The sequence below is a fragment of the Rousettus aegyptiacus genome, unplaced genomic scaffold (genome assembly GCF_014176215.1).
Source record: "Rousettus aegyptiacus isolate mRouAeg1 unplaced genomic scaffold, mRouAeg1.p scaffold_m13_p_8, whole genome shotgun sequence".
In the NCBI taxonomy this organism is placed as follows: domain Eukaryota; kingdom Metazoa; phylum Chordata; class Mammalia; order Chiroptera; family Pteropodidae; genus Rousettus; species Rousettus aegyptiacus.
In genome coordinates this window covers 5,347,113-5,366,595 of record NW_023416311.1, presented here as the reverse complement: position 1 = coordinate 5,366,595, position 19,483 = coordinate 5,347,113, and the positions used below count along the sequence as shown (strand labels likewise).

The 19,483-nt window shown below is 54.2% G+C and overlaps 1 protein-coding gene across 2 annotated transcripts in view; it reads left to right on the top strand.

The window, feature by feature from the left end:
- ABCC1 (ATP binding cassette subfamily C member 1) overlaps positions 1-19,483 on the top strand; it is a 117,503-nt gene that overhangs the window by 4,739 nt on the left and 93,281 nt on the right. The window lies entirely within an intron of this gene.

Here is a 19,483-nt window from a genome sequence, read left to right as displayed (position 1 = left end):
GGGTTCCCCCCCTTTCACCTAGGGCTGCGTCTGTCTCCCCGAATTCATTCTGGCTGGGGTTGGGGGTGTCAGTCCTGGGGAGAAAACACCCACCTTGAGGGGTCGGCTTTGAAGCGGTGCTTCTTCATTTCAAACTGCCCCAGGATAGATGGACGATTATAAAGTTGAGATTCTACTTGCCTGCCCCCTTGGGTTAATTGTGAATTTCATGTCCTGGAGGAGATTGGCAGGTTCTGGGAAGTGGGTCCCAATGACAGGGCAGGGCGGCTCTAGACAGGTCTTGTGAACCGTTAGGTAGGAATTGTAGTTTTATAGGGCTTTCTCCTTCCCTCTCTGAGTCGTTTGGGAACCTCAGTTTATCTTTCATTGGCCTCTCCGGTGACTTCTTGCTTGGGGATGTCCTCATCTTTGGAGATGTCTAAGTTTTCCCAGTACGGAGAACTTAAATGCGGTCTTTTAAAACATTGGATTTGTTCTCTCGTTCTTCGCCTAGCCGTTTCTCTCCCTCATTCATTCATTCTCGTATTATTGACTGAACATCTGTTGTGTGCTAGCACTGTTCTAGACACTGGGAATAGAGCCATGAAAGAGACAGACGGGGCCCATGTCCTCATGGAGCTTACACCGGGGATGCTCCACGTGGTTTTGGATAGCGGTCAGTGTCGCCAGGACATAAATCTGGGAACAAGCGGGATGGGGTACAGGCTATGATAGAGGGATGTCTGGGGTAGTCCTTTCGGAGCATGTGACATTTGACCTGTGACCCTTGCAAGGACTGGGGGGAAGGGGGTCCCAGATAGAGGGGCACAGGAAGCTTAAAGGTCCTGGGGTGCTTGGCATGTAGAGTACCACAGAGCTTAACTCAAGGGAACTGCAGGGGCTGTCTCATAAAAATCTCGCCTGGAGCATTCTGCAAAAATGCATAAAGCACTTACTAAATGCCTTGTAATAATAACAGTCTGGAAATTCCCAGGAGGAAGCTTACCCCAGCTTAGCAAGGAAATTTGTGTCCCCACAGAGGCATCGGCTTCTGATCCTCTTACGTTGGTATGAATCTCAGATTTTTAATATTAACTTAAGTTTATATATCTCTATTTTCATGAGTCTCATCAGTTTCAGAACCCTTAACTGAAACGCTTCCGGGTCAGACCAAGTCAGGGTTCCCCTCCAAAGGTTTTTTGGTGACCTATTAAAGTGGCGAGGGGCTTTCTCAAGTGATTAGAATGACTTTCTACGTATAGATTGCTAGAAAACTCTTCTTTTAAAACCGGATGTTGAATTGACCTAGCCAATTGCATGAGGAAGATCACTTTTTTTTGATCGTGCTATTTTAAAAAAATGAGTAGTCGGGTCCGCGTTAGCTCAGGCGGTAACTTTGCCACGGCAGACCACTACAAAGGTGAATATTCTAGAAGGCTATAAAGGGAAAGAAAGACGTTTCGGTACTTCCCCTCCGCTGTGCTCTGTTTCCAGAAGCAGTCATAGGTGATAGTTTCCTGGGTGTTCTAGAAAAATTTCAAGCATACGCAAATATGTATGAATTGAGGGTGGGGAGAGAGAGAGAGGGGGAGAGAGAGACCCCTTTATCTCCCCAAATGGGTTTGCGTTCTAAATAAGGTTCTGTATCTTGCTTCTTCCACTTTAAAACCAATGTTGATTTCCTTTCCATGTTAAGTTCATGCAAATTGAAAGAAAAAGGAAACAACTTGTTTACAAGCCCCACATTCATCTGTTACGTCTGTTCCCTGTCTGAGCCATACATTTCATTCCTCTCTGGTGGGGTCAGTTCCACGTTTTTGGCAGGAGGAACAGTGCTGCCTGGAACATCCTTGGGTCCTCACTTTTGCACATCTATGCAAATAGATGTAAATGACTCAGCAGGATAAATTCTCCCTTGAGAAGTTGCTAAAATCAGGGGTAGAAGCATAGTGGAATTCGATAGCCATAATTACCAGGTGGTGGCCATAGTTTACACTCCCGCTAATGGACCCGCTAGCATTTATTAAGCACCTGTTGTGTTCCTGCCATTTGAGAGCCTTGAGGAAGCCGGGAATTGACCCGGCTCCTGTTGCTTGCTTGTGTATTGAGAGGGTTTTGCCCAGTTAAGCCTTGCATTCCGGTGGGTTCGGTCCAGAGAGTGCTTGGTTTTGTTCCAATTTGAAAGAGATATGTTTACATTTTAAACATCGTTGACTTTTCTTTCATTTAAAAAGTGCTTGTACATCAATAGTTTAACAACATGTAAAATTTAACTCATAATCCCACCATGCTGGTGCTACTCTGATTTAATTTCTACACAAATTTTCCAGTTTAATCAGTTTTCTGGTTGCAAAGCAACAGATACTTAAATCGTTAACGTGCTACTCTTGAGCTAGCCAATAACCAAGATATTCGTCCAGTCTTTTCTCTATAATCTCAGAAACATTTAAAGACAGAAATAATGTTTAAAATGAGTTCCATTATAATCTTCACTCTACATTTTATTTTTACTTACTATGCGATACATGTCAATACATAGACTCTCACCCTGTATAGTAGTTTAACATTTGAAGTTATAAACTTGCTATAATTAATTCAGCCGTGTTCCTATTAATAACTATGGCTTGCATTCATTTCCGAATTTTGTTCCCGAAAAATGTTCCAATCAATCAGCATCCTTTTACACACACCAAAATTATGTAAATTTGTTTTCTATTTAATAGGCGTCAGCTTATTATTTTCCAGAAAGGTCGTAGCAAGTCCATATCCAGGGACAGAGAACGAGAATTCGCATTTCTCTTCATCCTTCCCAGCCCTGGACGGGTGTCTGGATTTTGTTAATTCGATGGCTAGAAAAGACTTTGTTTTCGTTCGCATTTCTCTAAGAAATTAGAAGCCGAGCATCCTGCAACATCGTCCCCGCTGATTTGTGTATTTTCTGTGCATGTTCGTGCATGTTTTTCCGCGTCCTTCTGGGACATCTTTGCACTGGCTTGTCTTTTCCTGTTGCTTTGCGGGACCTCTCGATATATTGGGCTCCTGACCCTTTGTCTATTATGCGTGTTGCAAGTATTTTTTCGTAGGCAGCGATTGGTCTCTCGACACGTCAACGTTTCCTGTTCTCGTCCAGATTCGTACTTAGTTTTGCAAGGTTGCCCTTGTGTCGTGCCTGCCATTTTTATTTATGTTTGTAAGAATCTTCCCATGTTCCGACATAACTTTTAAAATTAATGCTTTTAATGCCCAAGCAGTTGTTCCTGGTTTTAGTGGACTACAATTGATGAAATTCCTACCTGTGGTTTGACATTTAGCTTGCTGCCCTTCCCCCTTCTTTTTATTTTGAAGAAACGTTAATTTTTTTTTTTTAATGTTAAAACATCGTAACGACTGTCATGTGGATAGTGCCTATTGACGTGTTTCCGTAGACCATATTCTCAAGTGGAATATCTCAGAACATTCGAAAAGGTCTTGCTCTAGCTATAGCCTTATCTGTTTTTTAAAAAAGGGTTGGCTGATTCACCATTCCAGCAGGGTCTGAGGATACACATTGTTGTTGTTTATATTGCTGTTAAGAGCAGGTGACAGGTGCATGTTAATGACAGTGGTTTCTCCAGTCAGCCTTGCAAGGCCGGAGACCAAGTGGCTCAGGGGTATGCGGCCTGGCACTAGGGAAGGTGACCTAGTAGTTATATTTGGTGAGATTATCAGGAACCTTTGATACGGCTTCTTTCTCAAGGTCATTAATTCACTAACTCAGAGAGTTGAGGAAAAAGGGCACATGGTAAATTAGGCCCTCCCTGGGGTCTGGGTGCCAGCCCACTTGTGCTCAGCGGGGGAGGGCTTGGAGAAAGGGCTCACCCCTGGGTCAGACTCTCTATTCTTAAAGAGGTTACGGGGAAGGACGGGCGTGGGTGGCCGAAAGCATGGGGATGCTTGGACGAGAAGAGGGCACAGCTCCAAAGAAAGGCAGAGATGCACGTGGCTGGGGCCCAGAAGCCTCGGTTTGAAAACTGGTCCTGCCTCTAACCAGTGTACGACCCAGGGCCAGCTACTTATCTTCTGGGATCCTCTCTTTCTTCCTCTGTCCAGTGGGGATCGTGATCGCGTTGCGATTCTTAACAGAGTTGTGAGGAAGAAAAGAGGCCAGATGAGGAGGATGCTTGGCCCAGACCGGCAGATGCCGGCCGTGCTTATGGAGGAAGAGGCTGGACAGTAAGGGACAGCTGAAGGCAATGGAGCGGGAATTTCCGCGTAGCAGTTCCTTTCTTGTTTATCATCTTGCAACCTGCGGGTCCGTGCAGGTCTAGGCAGCACGACCTAGGCAGCCTGACCTCAGGTGTTCGGCTACCTGTTCCCAGGGTCGAGACAATTCTGGTTCATTCGCCTGGCTGTTTCAGGGTGTGTGTAAGGTGCCTGGTCTGGGTGAGGCCTGCCCAGGGTGTGGGGTATCAGCTCTGTGGTTGGGCCGATGTGTGGGATATTCATTCTGCAGATTTTCTTTGTAGTTTAGGATTACGAAGACTTTCCTGAGTACCTGAATTGATGGCATGTGAACGCAGGTGGGTTATGACAACTCCGATTGCTGCTGACATTTCTATATTTGGCAGGTTCCAGGTTTTCTGTTACTGTCAACATGGTAGTGATTGACTTACTTAGAGGGACGTTTTTTTTTTTTTTTCCCCTTACTCATTCTCCTTTGATGTTATCAGAGAAACAGTATAAAATGAAACATTACAGAAACATGTATAGTAAAACAAGAAAATTCTTCATACTCACACTCTTCTAGGGATAATCTTTTATGGGCAGATTGGCTTTTTAATTTTCAGTCTCATTCCTCCACATATCCTAAATTACAGTATTTTTTAAAAGTGAGAATGGGATCCTGTGAAAACATACTTATTTTCTTGTTTTCATTAACTAGGGCATATTGGATATGGTCCAGCTGTAACGAACAGGTATTTACTTGAAGATGAAACCTAATTAAGTAATTTGCTAATAATTGTTCCCTCTGCAGGCGGTTGGTCGTAGGCTTGTTTTTAAACCTCTGTGTACGGGGAAATCCTGGGGAAAATGTGAAGCAAGTGTTGGGGGAGGGGGGTTGGAGAGGCACATCTTTGACCCTCTTACATGCTCCTTGCAGGAGACGGAACTGCTAAGGGTTATATGAGCTGTCACCCATGGGCCCCATGGCCTGGCCCTATTCAGTTGACGGCCTCCAAGGGTCCCCCGAATATCCTTGCACTGGCCTCGACCAGCTCTCGTCACAAGGGAGGCTGGGAACGAGAGCGTTTGCTCTGAGCTCTTTCGGCCCTTGTTTTATCGTCTGGTACCCACTTATTTTCGTAATAGCTTCCTTCCAATCCACTTTTTTAAAAACCTAAATAAAAATATCCCAAAGGGAGTTTCCTGTCACGTTAGCGAAGTCACAGGTGGGTCATTTTTTTGTGCTTTTACTTAACGGCTATTAAACATGTCACTACTAAAATGACAAAGTAGGATAAGCCTGCACACCGCCTAGACGAGCGGTTCACAGCTGCAATGATTTTGCCCCCAGGGAACTTTTGTCAACATCTGGAAACCTTGTCGGAGGTCACCATGGAAGGCGGGTGCCCCTGGCATCTAGTGGGTAGAGGCCAGGGGTGCTGCTAACATTACACAGTGCACCGGGCAGCCCCCCAAGAACAAAGACTTGTCGGGCCCCAAATGTCAACAGTGCTGAGGCTGAGCTACAGCTGCTTAGACCCCATTCACATGCCGCCCGCCGTGTTTTGGGTTAGGCTCCGTGGGGCTGGGCACACTGCCTCCGTTTTCTCCTGGGTGACCGTGGATCAGTCACGCGACGTTTGTAGCCTGCCTGGAGGTTTTCAGACCTGTTCCCGGGGATGATAACAGCTCTCCAATAAACCTGTGAAGTGGTTTAACATGTGGCTGTGAATTCAAGATGATATTGCTCCTTGAGCACTTTACATAGAAACTGGGGAGAAAGGAGCTCACGGACCCGGAAACCGAAGTTTAAAGTAATAACCCTTTTTGCCAGGCAAATCCTGTCCAAGTGTGCGTTTCGGGAAGAATTCTGTGCCGCAGAGAAAACCAGAGCCTCTTGGTGACCACACACTTTGAAAGGGCCGTCCTAGGTGGAGAAGATTTGATTGCTTCCTTTCTGCCTGGGTTTGGCGAAAACATCCTGGCCCGGGGAAGGAAGCGCAGGGACGAGAAGGCAGCGGGCAGGTGGAGGTGATCCGATCAGGATGCTGGCAGCTTTGCTGAGTTGGCAGTGACGCTTGACAGTGATGCCTGTCCCTCCGTGGATGTTAATAGAGCTGTCGTGGAGCCGGCGTGAGGAGGTGGGGCCGGCGGGCCGCGTGCCTCCTGGGGTTGGCGTGGCTAAGGGCGAAGGGCATGTTTCGTCTTTCCTTCTTGATTCTCGAAGCTCAGGAGCGAGCCTCCGGCCACCCGCTTTGTGGTGCGGTGGATGGCAAAAGAGGCCGGACTGTCGATTGAGGCAGTCCACGTGGCGTCGCGTCCAGGTGGCTGGCGTCGCGTCCAGACGTGCGTCTCAGTTTCAGGGAGGTTATGCTGTGAACAGGAGGCCAGCAGGGAAGGTGGCATGCACTGGTTGCGGGAGGCGGACCGAGGCCAACGACGGCAGAATGGAAAGAGGCGCAGGTCTGAGCATGGGCGCGGTGCGATGCTGCTGGCGTCCACTCCCTCCCTCTCTCCCCCATCTTCCCTCTGCCCTGTAACTTCGTCCTCTTATTGCCGTGGGTTCGATGCTGAGTGCCGGGGACACGTCCATGGCGCGTGAAACACACAGCCTCCGTCCCCCGGAGGCCACGGTCGTGAAGACGCCTAGAGGGACACAGCCGCGCAGGGAGCCCGCGCAGCCTCCGCCCAGACCCTGGTTCTGCCGCGCGCTGGCTGTGTGACCTTGGGCAGGTGCCTTTACCTCTCCGTGCCTCTGTTTTCTCAAGCGCAGAAGGGGGATTAACGGTAGAGCATCACAGAGGTGTAAACGGAACGCGTTACTATGTGGTTAGTGTGCTAGTCCTTTACAGAGCCGTCGTCGTTGTCACCGTGCCGTTGTTATGATTGTCATCGTCCTCACCCAGTCCCCGCCGCGTGGCATCCAGGGATCCGGGAGGAAGCTGAGGCAGAGTACTGGACAGCGGTGTGGTTCTGGGTCGGCGTCCGAGTTAGCCGTGGTCAGCACAGTGTCCTCGGGCCCAGGTCAGGAAGCCTTTTTATTCTGTGCCTCGGTTTCCACGCCTGTGAAATGGAGAGGAGTCGTCATACCCGTCTCCCCGTGAGTTTGTTTTGGGGATTAGACCAGTCGACATCTGTGCCTGGGGCTGTTGGCTCCGACGGTGTCTAAACCTCTCTCTGTCCCTGTCCTCTCTCACGCACGGGTCAGAAGCCCTCCGCAGAGAGCACGGACCCGAGAGGCCGATGTGGCCCGTATTTACTCCAGGCCCGGAGGCGTCCCCTGGCTTTGGTTCACGATAGCTGGGTCATTTTCGGCAGAGCCCCCTGCCACCGTGTGCTGAGCGCTCGCGTCCCCGGGAGCGTCCGGTTTCCATGTGAACGGCTGGGCACGTGGCTTTGCTCCTTTTCTTGCCGTTCCGGTCGTTTCCCGTGGACCGTTGCCCACCGCTAGGCTCGTCGGGTCAAAGACGAGGGGGCGGCGGGGTCCTCTGGCTTTTCTTCGCAGGTTTCTGCGTTGCTCTCCAGATAGACTTACTCATCTTTCCTTTCACTTGCTGAAAAGTATTTAACGAGCACCTGCTGCATGCAGGGGAATTCCCAGGATGTGGTTCTGCTTTGGGGAAGTTACAGGAAGGAGTGTGTGAGAGAGAGAGAGAGACTTGGAGAAGTCAACAGGGACGTAGCTCACAGCATTGAGTGGCTCCCAAACGCTTTATCAGTGCTAATTTCCTCCCAACTGTAACCTACGGAGTAGGGACTGTGGTTACTTACGGATGGGGAAACTGAGGCAGGGAGTGGTGAAGTCACCCAGTTAGTAAATGGCAGAGCCAGAATCAAACCCAGGCCGTCTTGCTCCAGAGTCCGGCTGGCAACCTCTGCCCCATGCCGGCCGACACACGTGTGGGTGGCAGAAGAGAGTGCACAGGTTTTGGTGAATGACGGGCAATGGAGGGGAGGGGCACTTTAGACAGGCGCGGCCTCCTCCTCCAGCCGGCGTTTGAGGTGACCCTGGAAGGCCAGGCCAAGGGCATTCCAGGCCCGGAGCAGCCGGTGGGAGGCCCCGAGGTGGGAGAAAGCTCCGTGAGTTTGAAGAAGGGAGTGGAGGCCATCGCATCTTAGAGCAGTGGTCCCCCACCTTTTTGGCACCAGGGACCGGTGTTCCTGTGAGACTCTAACTCCTGCTGATCTGAGGCGGAGCTGAGGCGGTGATGCCGGTGCTGGGGAGCGGCCGGCCCGCTGCTCACCTCCCCTAACAGGCCACAGACTGGTACCAGTCCGCGGCCTGGGGGTTTAGGGACCCCCGAAAGCATCAGAGGCTGCGGGAGAGGGTCATGGGCTGATTTAATAACTGTAAGATGATAACAATTACTCGCATATGGTCCCGGGCACTGTGCCAGATGCTTTCCATTTGGCCCGCAGAGCAGCCCCGCCAGATCGGTGGACTCGCAGCATTTCCATTTTACAGGTGGGGAAGCTGCGGTCCAGAGAGGGCATGTGACTTGCCCCAGGCCGCAGAGCCCCTGTGTTGGGCCCAGCGTCCAGGCTGCCGGGCCTCCTGCCTCTGTGACGGCATTGTCCCTACTTGCCACCCTGGTCGCCTGGGTGCCTACCGGCTCGGTGGCATGCTAGGACTCTGGGGCGGAGTCTTCCACCAGGCTCCGCGACGGGCGGGGGGGGGGCTTCGGCATTCTGGCGTGCGGCTGCAGGGGCCGCCTTAAGCCATGATGACGGCAGCCACAGTGACAGCAGCAGTAAGGGGACGAGAGAAGGAGCAGCAGCCAACTCAGCCCCCAGCGGCTTCCCAGTCCTGCCGACACCGAGTGCCAGCAGTCCAGGAGTGGGACAGACGAGTGGCAGTGACAGATCCAGTGACAGATGAGTGGCTGAAAGTCACAGAGGTGCAGCGACCTCCCCAGGGCCACACAGCCAGGCGGCGGTGGTGCTGGGACCATGCTCACGGCCCCTTCTTCAGCACCGCCTGCTCCGTCCACGTCCCTCTCCACCGCGATGCGGCCTGCCGGGGACGGGAGCACCGTCTCTGGTTTCAGTCCCCAGTGGAGGAGACACCTTGGGCTAGGGATACTCCCGGGATAGGAGGCTCTGGGCAGGGAGAGGTGGGGTCAGGGGTGTCTCTGGGAGTGTCCGAGGTTGCCGCTGGCTTTCTTCCAGCCCCATTCAAGAGACGGGCGTGAGAGCTGTCAGCCAGGACCTCCGTGCGAGGCTCACGAGTCTGGCGTTTGCAGCGTGTGCATGAGACAGCACTTACCTGGTGGGAACACCCCTGAGTGACGTGTCTCTTTTCCTGCGCTTAACTCGTTGGGGCTCTGACTTGTCCTCCCAGCCCCGTCTGTCACCCAGTCCCCTCCGGGGACTTCGTGCCACTCCTGGGTGCACTTGCACGCCCCGGGCTTGTCCAGCGACTGTCTCGGGTCCTGCCATGTGCTCCTCCCAGGGTGCCGGTCCCTCCCAGCTCCACCTCGGCCAGCGGTGGCATCGTGGGCCCGCTTAGGTCCTACCTGCTTCAAGACGCCCGCCCTGAGCATCATGGTGGGAACAGGCCCAGTGGCTTCCAGCAGGCCGAGCGGTCGCCGGGGACCCGTCTGTTGTCACCTGCGTGGTTTTTCCCGTATTCGCCCAGGGAGGCAGGATCTGCAGTGTTGAGCCCTCCTGCCTGCGCTGACGCCTGCCTCCGCCGCCTGCAGCCTGAGCCTCCTTGGGCAAGCTGCTTTTCCTTCCTCTGCCTCAGTGGCTTCCTCTGTCACGGTGACGCTGACGGGTGACGCCGAAGTAAGTTAACGTGTGGACGTAGTCTTTATGACGACTCTGAAAAGCAGCGATTACTGTCCTTGCTGTGTGGGTGAGGAAAGGGAGTTTTCTTCCGAGTTTTCGTCCCTGTTGGCCTTGTGAATTAATCCCTCCCTCTTCTCTTGTCATTTATATCTCTCTCTTCAATGGCACTTAGTGCTTTTTAAATCTTTTGTCATACCAGTTACGCTCCCATCCTCCCTCTTATATAAGATTCTGAGCCTCCCGAGGGCAGGACGCAAATGCATCTCCTGCTCTGAAGCAGGCCTCACCCAGTAAGGGTGTTAAATGGATGCATGGCTGGCGGACAATGGGTCTTTGTCATCACTAGGTGTTGGTGGCCGGAGTGGGGTGAATGAATGGCTGTTAAGGCAGCAAGTGTCCACTAGGGTGATCTTCTCCCCCTACCCCCTCCAGGGGACATCTACAATGTCTAGAGACATTTTTGTTGTCACGACTTGGGGGGAGGATGCTACTGGCACCTAGGGGGTAGAGGCAAGGGGTGCCCCCAGACATTCTGCCACACAGAGGACAGCCCCACAACAGAGAATCTTCTGGCCCGACATGTCAGTTGTGCGGAGGGTGAGCAAGCTCGGGTGGCGGGGACATGCAGTCTAGTTACAAACGACTTTAGCAAAGGGAAAAGACATCACATTTAACTGGTTTTCAGCAAATGGAAAGGCATCCCTTCTAGATGATGTATCTCTTCCTGAGGCGATGAGTGGGGTCTTTGTGCGTGTTTGTTAATTTATTTTTTTCTGTGGAGGAGCATTAGGTTCTAACGACAGCATGTTTAAGGTGACAATTGCACATAGTCGAAATGACTCTGGGTTTTATCTTTTTTTTTTTTTTTTTAATGGCTTTATTGAGATATAATTCACAGACCAGATAATTCACCCCTTTAAAGGGTACCGTTCGGCAGCTTTTAGTACCGTCACGGAGTCGCACATCCATCTCTTTTGTGATCGCTTTTGGAGTGTGTTCGTAGGACCTGGGGGGGTGGGGAGGCGCTCGCCTGGTGTGGTCATCACAAATGTCGGCTGCATCTGACTTAACAGTTCACGGAGCTGCGTTCTGGCGTCTGCTCAGGGATGCACGCACAGGTGCGTCCCCGGCACCTGCCGCGTGCCAGGAGGACCCGGAAGTGAGTGGGGACTGGTCCACGGAGGGGCAGAACCCGGGCCTTCGCTGCCCTCGGTGACTGACCGTGTGGGGGAAATATCTCAGGCTTTGCAGGCCTCAGTGTCATACCCGCAACCTTGAGTGTGACTCCCCTTGGCAAAGGGCTAATTACCTTTTTTTTTTTTTTTTTACACCTTACATTGAAACATGTGAAGTCCATTCCGAGTCTGGAGCCGGAACGGAAAGCAGGCGGTGGTGGGCCAGGTGTGGCCCCTGGGCCCCAGTTCGCCAACCCCCGACCTACACAGATGGCGAGGCCCAGGGTTCGTCCTAGTCGTGTACATTATACATAACCGTACTGGGCGCTACGTTGCACGTTCCGTAACGTGCAGAACGTGAAGCCTTCAGTAAAGGCGATAGAGGACACTTTGACAAACAGTCCCCAAAAGACGTTACGTGACAGAGCATGGCGAGTGCCCTGCAGGAGAGGGACAGCGTCCGTGAGGGCTTTGGCGTGTGTGAGAAGGGGGGTGCGCAGGCCCCTTTGAGGACGCTTCTGAGCTGCAGTCGGGGCAGCGAGGCGGAGAGGGGCGCCCGGACCGACTGCGCAAAGGCCCGGAGGCCGGCAGCGGTGCGGGTCAGCGAGCGGGGCCGCCCGCAGGGGCTGCAGCGAAGCCTCCTTGGCAGAGCGCGAGCGGTTCAGGGCTGCAGGGGGACGCTACCCTCTTGGCCGCTGTGTGGAGGGTGGACTAGAGGGGCAGTGGGCCACCTGCTGGGGGATTGGGGTCATTGCCCAGGTAACTCGAATAAATACTTGTCAGGTGTGGAGCGAGCAGAGTGAATCCCATACTTCCTAGTGGAGCGTCACTTTATGATTTCTAATTACTAAAAGGACTTCGCGTTTATGAAAGGCCGTGGCTGTGTCCTATTGCAGCAAAACCACAGGCTGCCAGTTCTCTGACGTCTCTACCTTTCAGTGGGTAGATGGGCACTGTCCGATAGAAATGCAGCACGGGCCACACACAGGGGTTTAATTTTCTGGTAGCCACATTTAACAAAAAAAAAAGTGTAATGAAAACCAGTGGGGTCCAGGAAAACCTGAGTTTATTTTATTTTTTAGTCCCCCAGCTTTACTGAGATATAATTGTGTAAGGTACACAACTGGTGATTCGATACGCGGATGTCTTGTGAAATGGTTAAGATCGCTCGCCTTATGTATTGCCCATCGTGGGTTTTTTTTGTTTTTTTTTCGTGCTGCGAACGTTTAAGATCTGCTCTCGTAGTGACTTTCAAGTGTACACTACGGTATTGTTAATGATAGTTAACCGGGCTGTGCGTTAGATCCCCAGAAATCAGTTCGTCTCACACCCGGAATTCGTACCCTTTGATCAATAACCGCCCACGTCCCCCAACCCCCCAGTGCTGATCCCCGGGTTATCAAACACCACCTGAGCTGCCTGGTGTCCGCCTGTGAGGCTTAGGAGCGATGGGGCAAAGCCCGCTGGTCTTCGGGCTTTCCTGTGCGCGTGTGTGCGTGTGCGTGTGTGTGTGTGTGTGTGTTTAGCTTCGGGGGTAGTTTCCGAAGGAATTCATTGGGTCATTGTTTGGAATAGCAGAAGGTTGGCAGCAGTCCAAGTGGCAGGCAGGAGGGACTCGCGTAAACACAGTGCGCTCCACTCGTTCCGGGGAGAAGCGGGGATGCTTTCAGAAGGAAGCTTGGAGCGAGGACAAGGCCGGCCTCCGGGACCTAATTTTTAAGTGACAACATCAAGATCTAGTTGGCGTGTTTGTTACGCTACGTCCTGTGTAGAGGAAGGGGCGCATCAGAACAGGCAGTTGTATTTGCTTGTCTTCGTGCAAAGGAATCCAGAAGCGACAAGAAACTCGCCAATGTGGCTGCGTCCGTATGTGGGGACAGGGTGTCTGGGACCCGGCAGAGGGGCCGGGGCTCGTGGGGGAGAGGGAGGCAGAGGAACTTTTTCCTGTATCCTCACACACACACACACGATACACACTCACGCATGCATGTGAAACTTTGAGTCACGCGTTGACGATCAAAGTGGAATTTAAAAGTCCGTGTTTTCCACCCTTTCCGGATGCCGTCCTTGGAGAGCGTTGCAGGTCAGGGCCGCGGCCCGCACCGGGGCGGGGCGTCGGGCGGTGTGAGCGAGCGTCAGCTTGTGCGCCAGCTTGGTCCCCTGCTGGCTCCGTCCGCGTCGCCGGCCGTACGAGTGTCCTGTGGCCGCTGTGACGATTGACCGCAGACTTCCGGCCCGAAGCAGCGCAGGTTTGTTCTCTTAGAGTCTCGAGGTCAAAAGTCCAAAACGCAGTGCAGGCGGCGTGGCTTCCGGAGGCTCTCGGCATTTTCCGCGAGGCGACCTGCGTTCCCTGACCGGTGGCCCTGCCTCGCTCTGACCTCACGTCTCCCTCCCTGACGCTGACCCTCTGGCCGCCCCCTCTTCCCTTATGACTCCCTCGCGAGTCCGGGGCACCACCTGGGTGTCGCCGGAGGTTCTCCCACCTCCAGATCCTGCGCCAAATCCCGTCTGCCACGTCCCTTTCACCGTGTCGGGCAGCTTACCTGTCCCGGATACCGGGAAGTGGATGTTCTTTGCGGGGGGGGGGGGGCTCTTCCACCTGCTGCACCCGGCCAGCCTAGTTTCTGGCACATAGTAGGAGCTCAGAAGTACGGAAGGGCCACGACGAGAGCGGGACCCGTGAGGAGTCACGATAGCACGGTGGCGTTTGCGGACGGCCGCTCTGGCCGGGTTCAGTTAGGCGCGTGTGTGCGTCGTCTTACCTGGGTCTGCACTGGGTTGCTTGCCCGGTGTCACGTGGTGAGGAGCCGCATCCCCATCTTCCTGATGGGGAGCGTGGTTCTAAACTTGGTGAGGTCAGGGATTCTGCGAGCATAGGGTTTCTCGGCACCGCGTGGCTCTCTGTCACGGGGGCCTGCCCTGTGCCCCTCCCTGGCCTCTGCCCACACTATTCCAGTCGCATTCCCCCACCCCCACTGCAGCAGTGACGCCAGCCATGGTTTCCAGAGTTCCTGCGGGGAAGGGACGGGCTGGCCTCCAGTGGAGAACCGCTGTGCGCAGCCGCAAATCAGACGATGACCCGCGAAATCCGTGGTCCCATGTCACTCGAAAGTGGCCTGCGAGTCTTACACGGTCTGTCCCTGCCTGTCCCCTGCCTTCCTCCCTGACTACTTCTCCCGTTATCGTTACGTCGTGTTGGCCTCTTTGTTATTGCTCCAAAATATGCCAGATACACCTGTGCCTCAGGGCCTTTGCACTTGCCATCCTCGCTGTCCCCTGCGGCTTCCTTGTTTCCGTTGACAAGTTCACCTTTTCAGGGAGGCCTCCTTTTCTGAGCCTTTCTTCTCTCTCTCCCTCTCCCTCTCCCTCCCTCCCTCCCTCCCTCCCTCCACGTCTTGTCAGGTGTCAGGTCCGGGAGGGCAGGCCCGTTGCCTCCTCTTCATGCCCAGGTCCTCAGCACCTGGCGGTGGTGCTCAGTAAATGGAAGAATGCCGTCAATCCTGCTTCCTGCTGCGTCCCCAGACACACGCCTCCTGTGCTCGGCACACGCCTGACCCCTCGCGGGCCCCCGGGACGTGACCCAGTGGGGGATTCGGTGACGCTCCGGAGAGGAGAGGAGGTCCCTGGAGACGAACTCAGCAAGTGGCCGGGGCTGGACAGAGAGAGTGGGGACACGTGTGTGCCCTGCAGGGAAGGGCCCTGCAGGGAGGCCTCTCGGCGCAGGTCTGAGCAGGCTGCCCACCGCTGACGTTCGGACCCCAGCGACCGGCGGCTGTGGTCTGCCCGGCCCCGGAGCCCTTGTTAAGACAGGAGTCCTGGTGTTGCACGCGCCTCCTGCTCCTCTCTCGCCGAGGCGTGCGGGTCCGGCGAGGGTTCGGGGCTCTTTGCCCTGCCTTCCCGGGTGCTGGGGGTGAGGTCCGGAAGCTGCCCTCCCTCCCTACCCCCGTTTCTGGGCTTTATTCTTAGCTCTGGTGAGTCAGCGGGCGAGGGAAGGTCACACAGCTCAGCCCGGCAGCGGGCGAGGGGCCTCGCTGCCAGCCAGCGTGGCGATGGCTCTGGCCCACCTTCGCCTGCCAGCGCCCTCTCTCTCTCTCGCAGGGCAGGCGGCCGGCCCCGTGCTGGCTCTGTAAACAGGATTAAGGCCCGTAGCCCAGCGGGTGCCCTGACCTGCGTGTGAGCTGCCCAGCATGCCTTTTCTTAGTTCGCCTCTGCTTCCGAGCTCCCCTGCGACCTTGGCAGCTGTATTGGTTCTGCATACGGCTTCACTAATGGCCCATCGCCTCCCCCCCCCACCCCCCCGCGGTGTCTCTGCACTGTTCCTCCCCCCGCAGCCCTCATCCTCGGCTGTGCCCTGGGGCTCTGGAGCCGGCCTCTCTGGGTTTGGACCCAGGCTCCGCCAGGTCCTCCTGTGTACCTTCCAGCAAGTCTTCTACCTCTGTCTGCCCAGGTCCCTCTCTGTAAGATGGGAGTAAGACAGTGCCTACCTCACCGGGGGGCTCCGGCGATGAAAGGGAACGGTGCACGAGACACTGGCCGTACGAGCCAGGGCTTCCTAAGAGCTGCCGTCTCAGTGCCACCGTCATTACTGTTACTGGCCTGAGGCTCGGCCCGTCGGGTTGGTACCTTGCAAAGCAGCTGGCGATGCTGAGCCAGCAGCCTGCCCTGTGCTGTCCCCAGCCCCGCCCCTGTTAGCCGGCTCTGGGCGAGCTAAGCGCTGAACCCCGCCCCTGCACATAGTAGGTTCCACCATCAGTCCTGTTTCGCACACGAGGGAGACCCGGGGTGGGAGACGTTAGCCCGTTTTCTTGAGGCCGAGAGGCGAGTGAGCGGGCGCGAGTGGATTCCGGTCCGAGCTCACCTGTGCCGGGGTCACCTGTGCCGGGGTCCCCGTCTCTCTTGTGTTTTTATTTTCTTTATTCCCTTCCCTTCTCTCCCTTGGCCCCTCACTCCGTTTATGAGAAGGCGACCCGTGCCTCGCACACGCTTCCCCTCGATCTCTGCATGGCTGGCCCCTCCCGGCCCTCCCAGTCTGCCGAAATGTCACCTTCTCAGACCCCCACTGGATGCCGGCCGTCCCAGCAGCCTTCCCCTTTCCTTTTTCGCAGGTGTTTGCCCTTCGCGGTTGTGTTTTGATTTGTGGCTTGTATCTTCAGTGGGCCGAGAGTCTTCAGAGGGCAGGGACTGTGTCCGAGTCATCTCCACAGCCTCATGATTAGCTCACAGCCCGGCACGTAGTAGGCGCTCAACAAACATCGTATGATGGAATGAACGAGCGAATGAATGAAACCCTGCCCTCGCGTTCACTGCCTTCCAGGCTGCCTCAGGCAGGGCGGTGAGGCCACTTGACCTTGCCAGGCCCTTAGCGTTCCAAGCCTCTGGCCCAGTGGTGGTAGAACCCAGGAGTTAAGAGCTTAGTCGGTGCCTGGGTCTCCATGGGTTCAAATCCCAGCTCTGCCTCTTCCTGGCTCTGTGAGCCTGGACAAGTTCTTAACCTCTCTGGGCTTCAGAGTCCTTGCCTGACACAGGGGAGTTTGTGGGGCTGACTTCGTAGGGCCGTTGTGAGGTTTACACGGACTCATGCTTGGAAAACAGCATGGGGCCCGGCCCGGCCCGGCCCGGCCAACTGTTGCCATTATTATAGGCGGCCAAATAAACATGTGCTTTCTCTTAGCTCCCAGCTCAGCGTTTAGAGATTTCCGCCTTTACATGCCTGCTGCTGCCGTTTGTTTATTTGTGAGCTTGCTTTGCTATCGTCATTATTATGTTAGAAGGAATACAGGCAGAGTGAAAAATTCCAACAGTGCAAAAGATAATAAAACAAAAACTAATAGTTGCTTCCTCTCACCAGCTCCAGCCCTACCCCCTGCAGATAATCAGTTAGCTTCTGTTTTTCCTGTATCCTTCTAAGAAAACTTCCCTGCCCAGATCAGCATCCTACATGCCCTTTCATGCTGATTTAAAATGGGAACCCTAGTACATTTGCATTTTTTATCGTGTGGCACATCCTTCTTCCTTTCCTTCAGGCCTTTGCTCAGATGTCATCCTGGCCCAGAGGCCTTTTCGGTCCACCTGATATATAAATGGCACCCACCTCCCGCCGTCATTCTCTGCCTCTTTTACCCTTCAGGATTCTCGTCGTAAGGCATCCATGTCGTCGTTTATTCACCTCTCGCGATAGAATGAAACTCAGCGTGGAAACTTTACCTCCAACTGATGCTGGCACATAGTAGAGTCCCCATAAATAATTGTCCACTGAGCAATAGACACCTGGCCATTGCAAGTTACTGAGACAATCGAACGAGAAAGTGGATGTTCGTTCAGACCCTCGTGGGACAACTGGTGCATAGTAGGTGCTTGTTCCTAAAGAGCATCAGAGCAGCTCTCACTGCCAGACACCGGTGACACTGAGCAGCCGTTGATATGTACAGTCACGTCCCCAGCCCGTTTTCCACCCACTTTCCTCTCTGCAGCCTTCCCCACTGTCCTGCCTGCGTCCTGGGCAGGGCTGTTGCCCTCGTCTCTGCAGGCCTGGGCTACGTGTTCCTTCAGGAGCTGCGTCGGCCAGGCCGGAGCAGCAGGGTGTGGGGGCCCTCGGAGGCCCCGGCTGAGGAGATGCCTGGTACGTGGTGCTTCTGTGACGAGCATGGCTGAGGTGAGATGGCTGGTCAACCATCTGGACCAGACTCAGCCTGATGGGGGGGGGGGGTGTGGCAGGCAGGATAACGGGCCGCCCAGAGACGTCCACGACGTAATCCCTGAAACCCGTGAATATGTCAGGTTACGTGGCAAAGGGAGCGAGGACCGCAGGTAGAACTGAGATTGCTCATCGGCTTGCCTTGAGGTGGGAGATCACCCTGGATTGCCTGGGTGGGCCCACGGTCATCACGAGGGTCCCTGTAGGTGAAAGAGGGAGACTCAGAGAGATGGCGGCATGAGAGGGACTTGGCCTGATGCCGCTGGCTTTGAAGGTGGAGGAAGGGCCCACCAGCCCGGGAATGTGGGCGGCCTCTTGAGGCTGGAAACGGCCAAGACATGGAACCTCCAAAAGGGATGCAGCCCTGCCCACACCTCGATGTCGCCTCCGGAGACCCACGTCAGATTTCTGACCTCTAGCACCGTGTGGGGAAAAAACTGTGTCGTTTTAAGCCGCCGAGTTTATGGTAATTTGTAACAGCAGCCACGGAGAATGGGTGTAGGTAATTGGTTCTGAACTTCGTGCTGGTCTGAGGACTCAGATCTTCCTCTTGTCTCCGATTTCCCTGTTAAAGCTCGTACGTTACCCATCACTAGGGATCAGGGTGTGCGCGCCCACGTGGGTCAGCAGTCGGGCCTCCTCGCCTTGCGCCCCAGCCTCGTCACGTGCAAGCTGTGTGATCTTACGCAAGTTATCTGACACCTCTGTGTCTCAGTGTCCTAGTTGATCATGACGATTAAATGAGTCAGTTTATATAAAATGCACAGAAACAGGTGTCTGGCGCACAGAACGCAGTTAAAGCTAGGTGGTATTATTATTATCGACGATAATATAATATAATCACATTAAGAGTTCACTGCCATAAACTCCACTTTTTCTTTTGACTGACATGAGAATTAAAATTAAAATTATTGTCAATAACTATTGGATGTTAATATGTGACACTGAGCCGTGTGTATATAACCTTATTTACTCTTTAGAATAGCTTTAGGAGATTGGTATTCTGAGCCTTCGTCATAGATGAGGCTCAGAGAGGTTAAGTAAGTTGTCTAAAGTCACAGTGAATAGAGAAGAAAAGGGACAAGGGGGATAGACACAGGGGATCGGAACTTGTATTACCAGGAAGCTTTGTGTTGTGAAGGCAAATTCATCTTAAAGTGGCGTAAACAATACAGGTTTATTGGGGAAGCCCAGGGGAGGGTGGGCGGCAGGCGAAGCGTGATCCAGCAGCCCCCAGCGACCCCGAGCACCAGTTTCTTTCACGTCCACGTCGTGTGATGTCAGCTTTGTCCTCCCCTTTCCCTCCCAGCCCTTGGCGCTTCCCTAGATGTCCGTCAACCGCACACATCATCCGGTATCACTGGGGACAAGCGGGTTTGTGTCTTTGCTGTGACTGGCTTGTCTCGGGTCGAGCGCCCGCCCGTTCCAGAACTCATCACTAGCACGCGGGGCAAGGGCCGCCGATTGGCGGAGGCCGAAAAGGACAGAGCTCTGGAGCTTTGCCGGAGCGGGTGGCTGAGCGCAGAGGGCCAGGGGCTGTGGCCAGTGGCGGGGGCAGCAGGTCCCCGCCACAGCGTGACCTGCGGGAAGATGCCGTGTGTGTGTCTCCTGGTGCCCGCGCTTCCTCATCTGTGAGGTGGGG